Source organism: Triticum aestivum, chromosome 3D (genome assembly GCF_018294505.1).
Source record: "Triticum aestivum cultivar Chinese Spring chromosome 3D, IWGSC CS RefSeq v2.1, whole genome shotgun sequence".
In the NCBI taxonomy this organism is placed as follows: Eukaryota; Viridiplantae; Streptophyta; class Magnoliopsida; order Poales; family Poaceae; genus Triticum; species Triticum aestivum.
The window spans coordinates 600,516,631-600,523,987 of NC_057802.1; the positions used below are offsets into that span (position 1 = coordinate 600,516,631).

The 7,357-nt window shown below is 50.8% G+C and overlaps 1 pseudogene; it reads right to left on the reverse strand.

The window, feature by feature from the left end:
• Positions 1-3,265: 3,265 nt before the first annotated feature.
• LOC123075808 (polygalacturonase-like) lies at positions 3,266-7,066 on the reverse strand (annotated as a pseudogene).
• Positions 7,067-7,357: the final 291 nt, after the last annotated feature.

Below are 7,357 nucleotides of genomic sequence, written 5' to 3' on the forward strand. Positions count from 1 at the left end.
TACCGACTCGAAGCGCAGCGGAAGAAGAGTCGGTGTAGATCGTCGGTGCAGATCCCCGCAGCTAGGATTTACAGCCTCCCAACCGCGAGGATGCACTCCCTCTCCGGACAGCTCTTGGGGAGGCGGTCGGACAGTCCCCCGGACGATGTCGCGGACAGCCCTTCGGGAGGACCCTCGAAACTCAGACGGAGACTCGGACAGCCCTTCGGGAGGACACTCGAACAGCCCCTCGGGAAAAAGATCGAAACTACAATCTCTCTACGGCGTTGCACACATACAGTGTCAGCTATCCGGCAGGGCTTCGCCGTCCAGAACTAGTTCCTGCCGGAACCCAGACAGCCTTACGGCTCTACGAAACTCTTTTCGTGGGAGGGAGAGAAGAAGCCAGATAATGCATGGCATGTGTATGAGAGCAAGGGATGAAGAGATGGCAGCCCTCACCTCCTCTATTTATAGGAAAACCAAGGGGTAGTGTGCCTCCACAAATTACCAAAAAACCCCATGCATTAGGTTACACATGAGGGTGTTAAGGACAAAATGGGATGCCATGTGGAGCTCCAAGGAGCTCCACCACCCATGGCCGGCCACCTCTAGGGGGCCCCCCCAAATGGGGTTCCTTCCCTTGTAAGCCACTTCCTTCTCGAACTTTGACCAAGTAAAAAAGGTGGCTCTCCAAAAAATATCCCAAAAAGCACTTTCACTATTCACGACGACATTTTTCAGCGTCCGTTCGAACTGAAAATATTTATGTGGGCTTAGAACATTTTCAGTACCCACTAAAATAATTTTCAACGCGTTCCGAAACAATTCCGGTTTTAGTGATTTTCATCTGCGAAACGCATCTGAAGTGGCTCCGGCAGCTCCGGAACATTTCCGGTTTTTATCTCAGAAAATTCCAAAAAGCTTCCAGAATGATTCTGGCACTCTCCAAGAATTATCAGGCATTTGCCGAAACCAATCTGACTTAATGGTATATCCCGAAACAACTTTTCGGTATCATCGAAACTTATCCGATGACCTCTCTCTGCGGTACGATTCCGCTGTCCAAAACCTTTCCGGTGTCCGAAACTTTTTCGGTGATTTTCTCTCATACTCCCTGTCTAGTATTCAGCAGATAGATGACGCTTAAGCGTGTGACCCTATAGGTTCGGTGAATTATAGACATGACCCGGAACCCCTTCCGATCAATGATCAACATCGGAGCCGTGGACACCCATATTGACCCCTATACCCACGCGAATGAATATTCGAGTGAACCTCCCGTTGCAGTGAGCTATTCCTTTTGCTTCGCGATGTGTTACAAATACCCGAGGTGAGATATGTTGGCATTCCCGTGGATCAACAACTTTTCCACTATGCTAGTTACCTCGTTACCGGTATTGTTCTCTTTTCTCGTTATCGTGTTCCGGCATCCCCGTGATCAAATCACAAAGTGTCTGGCCAGACTATGATGGATACCGTAACACCGAGAGGGCCCAGAGATATCTCTCCATCGTCGGAGGAGCAAATCCCAATCTTGAGCTATTAAGTTACTTGCCATACTTTTCCATGAACCCGTAAGCCGTCGTAATAGCCACCCATTTACGGATGACGTTTAACAAGCCCCAAAGTTCATGAAGCAAGCATGAAGGAACTCGATACTCTCATGGTCTAAGGAATTATGCAAAAATTTACTTCTCTGTGTTATTAACCATAAACTTGTGACGAAAAGAATCTCATAACATAACATCAATTTGGGTCGATTCAACACAAGTGTTCTACCAACATCGCGCCCTCAGAATTGCCAGCATAGACATGCCCATGATCAGGAAAACAGGATCATCATGCAATACATGAGCCAGTCTTAGAGGCAAGACTAGGAATACAATTTACCGTTTAGTATACCACACGTGCACATGAGTTTCCCTCCGAGCCTCGTGGATATTGCAGACTCGGGAATCATTGCAGTTATAGCATGGAAGCTAAACATTCATTACAAACTTTGGAGATACAAAATAACTGTTATTACTGCCTCTAGGGCATATCTCCTACACATAAATAGGGTAAACCGGGGGTTGTCCTCAAAATAGACTATGAGAAAGCGTATGACCGGGTTAACTCGGATTTCCTAGTTGAAATGTTAAAATCTCGAGGCTTTGGGGCTAAATGGATAGGATGGATCCTATCCTTATTACAACAGAGTTCCTTTTGTGTCAAAATAAACGACATGCTTGGACCATATTTTGTGGGGGGGAAGGCCTAAAACAAGGGGACCCAATTTCCCCAATGCTTTTTAACCTTGTTGCAGATGTTTTTTCCAGGATGTTAGCCAAAGCTGTTAATGCAAAGATAATTTCGGGGGTTATCCCTCATATTGTTCCTAAAAGTCTTATCAGTCTTCAATACGCGGATGATACTATTTTATTTCTTGACTCTAACCCTGAGCATGCAAAAAACCTTAAGTGGCTGCTTGCCTGCTTTGAAAGACTTTTTGGGTTAAAAATCAACTATGATAAATGTTACTTGGTGGCTGTCAATCTTGATCCTGATGAGGTCAAGCTACTAGCCCAGATTTTCTGTTGTAAAGTGGGGGATCTCCCTCTCAAATATCTTGGAGTCCCTCTCCATTATTTGAAACTAAGAAGAGAAGACATACAACCCATTGTTGATTAAATCATCAATCGCTTTGGTGGGTGGAAAGGGAGACTGCTTGGCTATGAAGCTAAGTTAGTTTTATTTAAAGCTTGCATAGCTAGTATCCCTATGTACTTGATGTCCGTGATCAAGTTTCCAAAGTGGGCCATCAAAGCTATCACGTCCCAGATGGCTCACTTTTTTTGGGGGGGAACCTTGATGATAATCATAAATATCATCTAGCTAATTGGGGGTTGATATCGCAGAAAAAGGAGTTTGGTGGCCTTGGTGTCCCAAACTTGAGGGAATTTAATATGGCACTGTTAGCCTCATGGGCTAAGAGATATTACCAGAACGGGGATAGGGCCTGGGTGAAGTTAATTGACCACAAATACACTACTGATAAACCAAACTTGCTTTGGTCAAAAAAAGGAGTGGGCTCACCTTTCTGGAAAGGATTTACTTGGGCTCTGGACGCGGTAAGCCCATGGTTAGACGGACATCCAGACTCCCGTAAATCTATACGCTCACAAATTATAACCATCTGATTTTACACGAAGATTCGCCATCTCAAAAAACAAATAAAAAATCTCAAAAAAATTAACAAGAACAACCACACAAAATTTATGAGGTTGATTGTGGTTTAACTATGTCTCAATCAATTGAGAGTTAGCAAATCTGCTAAAACTACTACCCTGGACTACATATAAGGGTCGCTTTGAGATCCACCAAGCAATGATCCACACTACCATGTTTTTTTCTTTTTGATCTTACGCAACTGTGCAAGAGAAGTATTTACAGAAACCATCGAATCAAGAAGATGGTCGCGCTTCTCCGGCCGGACGGCGAACTCCGATCGTCAGAAGCAGCTCGGCGGTCTGACCTCTCCGGATGCGGACCCGCCGGCATTTCCGCACTTGGCCTGCGCCGGCCGCTTGTGCTTGTACGTCAGCCTGATGTTCCTGAGCTTGATTCCGCTGCAGGGGTTGGTGCCGCTGCAGTTGAACTTCACCGCCACGGGCGTCGCCGACGAGCCCTCGATGTCCGTGTATGATATGTTGCTGATCTGCACCCCCGAGCTCTGCAGGCACACACAACAACACAGCTCATGATATAGTCGATCGATGGGTTCACATGTAGTAGTTGCACGCATGTAGGGAAGGAGACGTACATTGCCCGCGCAGTCGACCTTGCGGGGGCAGTAGTTCTGGTCGACGAGGATGGGGTTGGCCACGCGGTTCATGGTGACCCGTGAGAAGGAGACGTTTGTGACGGAGCCGGAGTTGCATCGCCCAGGTCTTGATCCGCAGGCCGTTTGTCGTGCCCGTCAGCACCGCCCTGTCCACGGTCACGTTCCTCACCCCTTCCTCACCGTCCTGCCATCCCAGGCTCCCGATGCTGCGATCGTCCATCCAATGAATACACAAAACCAATGCTATTACGTTGCGCAAACTACAAGCAAACACAATAATGGATGATGAACTAGCAACTGAAGGTGGCACCTGATGCCGTGGCCCGGACCGCACTCGATGTCCCTGATGAGCACGTTGGAGGTGCCGGGCCCTAAGGAGACACAATCGTCGCCAGTGCCGATGGTGGTGTTGAGGATTCTCACGTGGCGGGAGTGGCTGACGTGGATGCCGTTGGTGTTGGGGCTGTTGGCCGGTGCGATGATCCGGATGCCTTGGACCGTCACGCCCGTGCAGTCGAAGATGGCCATGTGGAATACCTTGCTGTTGAGCAGCGTCAGCTGCTTCACACTCACGCCTTTGGACTGGCTAATGTCGAGCGTCTGCAATCGTACCACATTGCTAATGGCCAACGCCGGTCACAAGGAAATTGAACCCAACCACATTGCAAAAAAGAAAAAACAAGAAGTTCATGTCATCAGTTCATCACCCACCCTGGGGCCTTGCCCGGTGCAATTGCCGACCTTCTTGCACGCCCAATACTCCTGCCCCTGCCCGTCTAGCGTCCCGCCGCGGATCGCCAGGCCATCGGCGTGGTGGAACATGATCCACGCCCTGCTGTCCACTGCCGGCGGCGCGAAGACGGTGCCGTTTTTGTCAATGGCCACGACCACGCCGGCGCTCCGACAGGGCCCCTTGAAATAGGCCTGGCTAAGCAGGAACCTGCCCGCCGGCACGCGCAGCACCGGCCGGGAGCCGGAGCGCCCCGTGTCGTTGCACGCCGCACCCCACGCGGCCAGGAACGCCCCCGCCGAGTCCGCCCCGCCATCGGGCCTCGCGCCGTAGTCCACCACATTGTACTCCGCCGCCGTCGTCAACGCCAGCAGTGCCGTCAACGCCACCAGCAGCAGCGAGAGCCTATGACCGCTCATCTTCTGCACGATCGATCAGACACGATTATGTCTATGCCTAACTAGTTGCGCGGGTAACTCCTACGGCGTCCGTCGCTGCTTTATATCGATCTGAACGAACTGTCCCAGCTCGTCTCAGGGAAGGAATACAAGTCACATCCCACGTCGTAATCGAGACTACTTCATGTACGACAAAGTAGGATCCGATTTCCATAGGAAAACGATTAAAAACAGTCGGATGAAGCGCCGTGCGATCGCACGCACGCAATCTTGTGGTGCGGAGCGTCTCGCTGTCACTACCTGTAGTTATGCTACCCATCGCGACTCCTGAAGCTGAGTGCTCCTTTCACTTCTATATATACGTACTTCACTAGTAGTGCTTAGCACGTACCTACACATGCACGTGATGCTGCAATGCGGCAGATAATTTCAACACAAGCACTAAACGGGATTAAGGAACATATTCTTGAGTGTACGTGTTTGTTGAATTTGGTACTACCAAGCTTATGGAGTCCTGATTTGCTTGGTTATAGCAATGCTTAGAGTAGCATCCTTGACGCCTCTGCCATCACCGTCGCCGCCGCGGCGGTCAAAGCCGTAGAAACAGCCGTGCCATCATCGCAGCACTACCACGACAGGAAAGAACGCCGTCGCGACATCATCGAAGCAGTTGGGCCTTCGTTGGAGCATTGCCGTGATCATCCAAGCACATCGTCGCAGCATCACCGTGACCGTTTGAAACACGCCGCCATTGCGGTTCGTCGTAACATCTTCGCAGCCGTCGGAGCACGTTGTCACAACATCATCAAAGTAGCGGGGTTGCCGTCGTAGCATCGCCTCGCCCGTCGAAGCACCCTCCACAGCCATTGCAACATTATTGAAGCAAACATCTTGCCGTCGTAGCATTATTGAAGCATACCACGGGCGTTAAAGCATGTCATTGCAACATTGTCGAACCAGCCGGGTTGCCGCCGCAGCATCACCGCGCAATCGCCACGGCTGTCGAAGCATGTCGTTGCAACATCATTGATGCGGCCAGGCCTCCGTCGCCGCACGCTCGTAGCATCGCCACCGGCGCTGTCGAAGCGGTCAGGCTTCCGTCACAGCACGCCTCGTAGCTTCGTCGTCGTCGTCGACTCGGCCGGGCTTCCGTCCAAGCATGCTTCGTAGCATCGCCACTGCCGCCGAAGCGACCGGGCTCGTCGTAGCACACCTCGTAGCATCGTCGCTGCTGTCGAAGTAGCCGGGCTTCCGTCACAGCACGCCTGGTAGCATTGTTGTCGTCGTCGAAGTAGTCGGGCTCGCGCCCTCACACTACGTCCCCAACAGCCGGACCACCCCTCGCGACATCGTCGTCTCGGCTTGCAGCGCATCTGACCTTGTACGCACCAGCCACCCCACCGCTATATTTGAAGTAGCTATTGTCCTCTTTTTTGGCATGGTATTACATTCCTCATTTATATCATAAGAAACATTGTACAAGCCACATACATACCAACCTGACAAAAGTGAACCATTAGTAGAACGCTAGCCTTTGCACAAAGAAACGCCAGCCAAGAAGTAAAACTATAAACAAGACTGAAGAAATCTCTGACCTTGACACCAACGCCCGTCACCTGTCTCTGGCAGCACAACAGCCACCAAAGAAAATAATGACGGATCACCTCCACACCCGAGCTCGACGCGGCTCCATTGCTGATATGCAGTCTTGCGGACCTCGAAGGTGGCTTGCCAAAGGCGAAATCATTCCCGTTGAACGAATCAGACCAGGGCAACACCCCAGTCACGCCATCAAACTCCAGATCTGACAACCACACACGACTCAGATGTCGAAGGAGGACACCATACCTGCCATCCCCGTATCACGAACCCAGCACGGTCCACCATCTTCCAGATGCCATCAATGCATACCACAATCTGCATCTGCTCCTTGAGTATCTCCCAAGCTCCGCGTCGGCGCTGGAGCAAACGTCGCCGTAACGACGAAGCCCGAGGACACAGGTCCACCAGGAGGATGCATTCGCCGCTGCACAATCCTTGCTTGAACAGGTTGGATTCCAAATCCATCCCCAACCATAGGACCGATTGCCTTGTCGGAGTAGGAACCGAAGAAACTTTATTTAGCGCCGCCATCGCCTTCGCCAAAGCCAAGATGATGAACAACCTAAAAACTAAGCAACTTTGGCCTAAACCTATCCACACGCGTGGATCCGGCGACCCCTCTCACCACCGACGACCGAGGTCATCGGCGAAGGAGAGCCGCCGGAGGGGGGCGGCGGAAGAAGCGCTTTGCGATGGAAGGCGAGGTCGCCTTTCTTTTCTCTCTTCAACAGCTACTGTCCTCGCGTGAGCATGTATGACTTGCTTCTTTTTTTGGCAATGGACGACTTGCTACTTATAAATTTACCTGAACTAAAAACACCT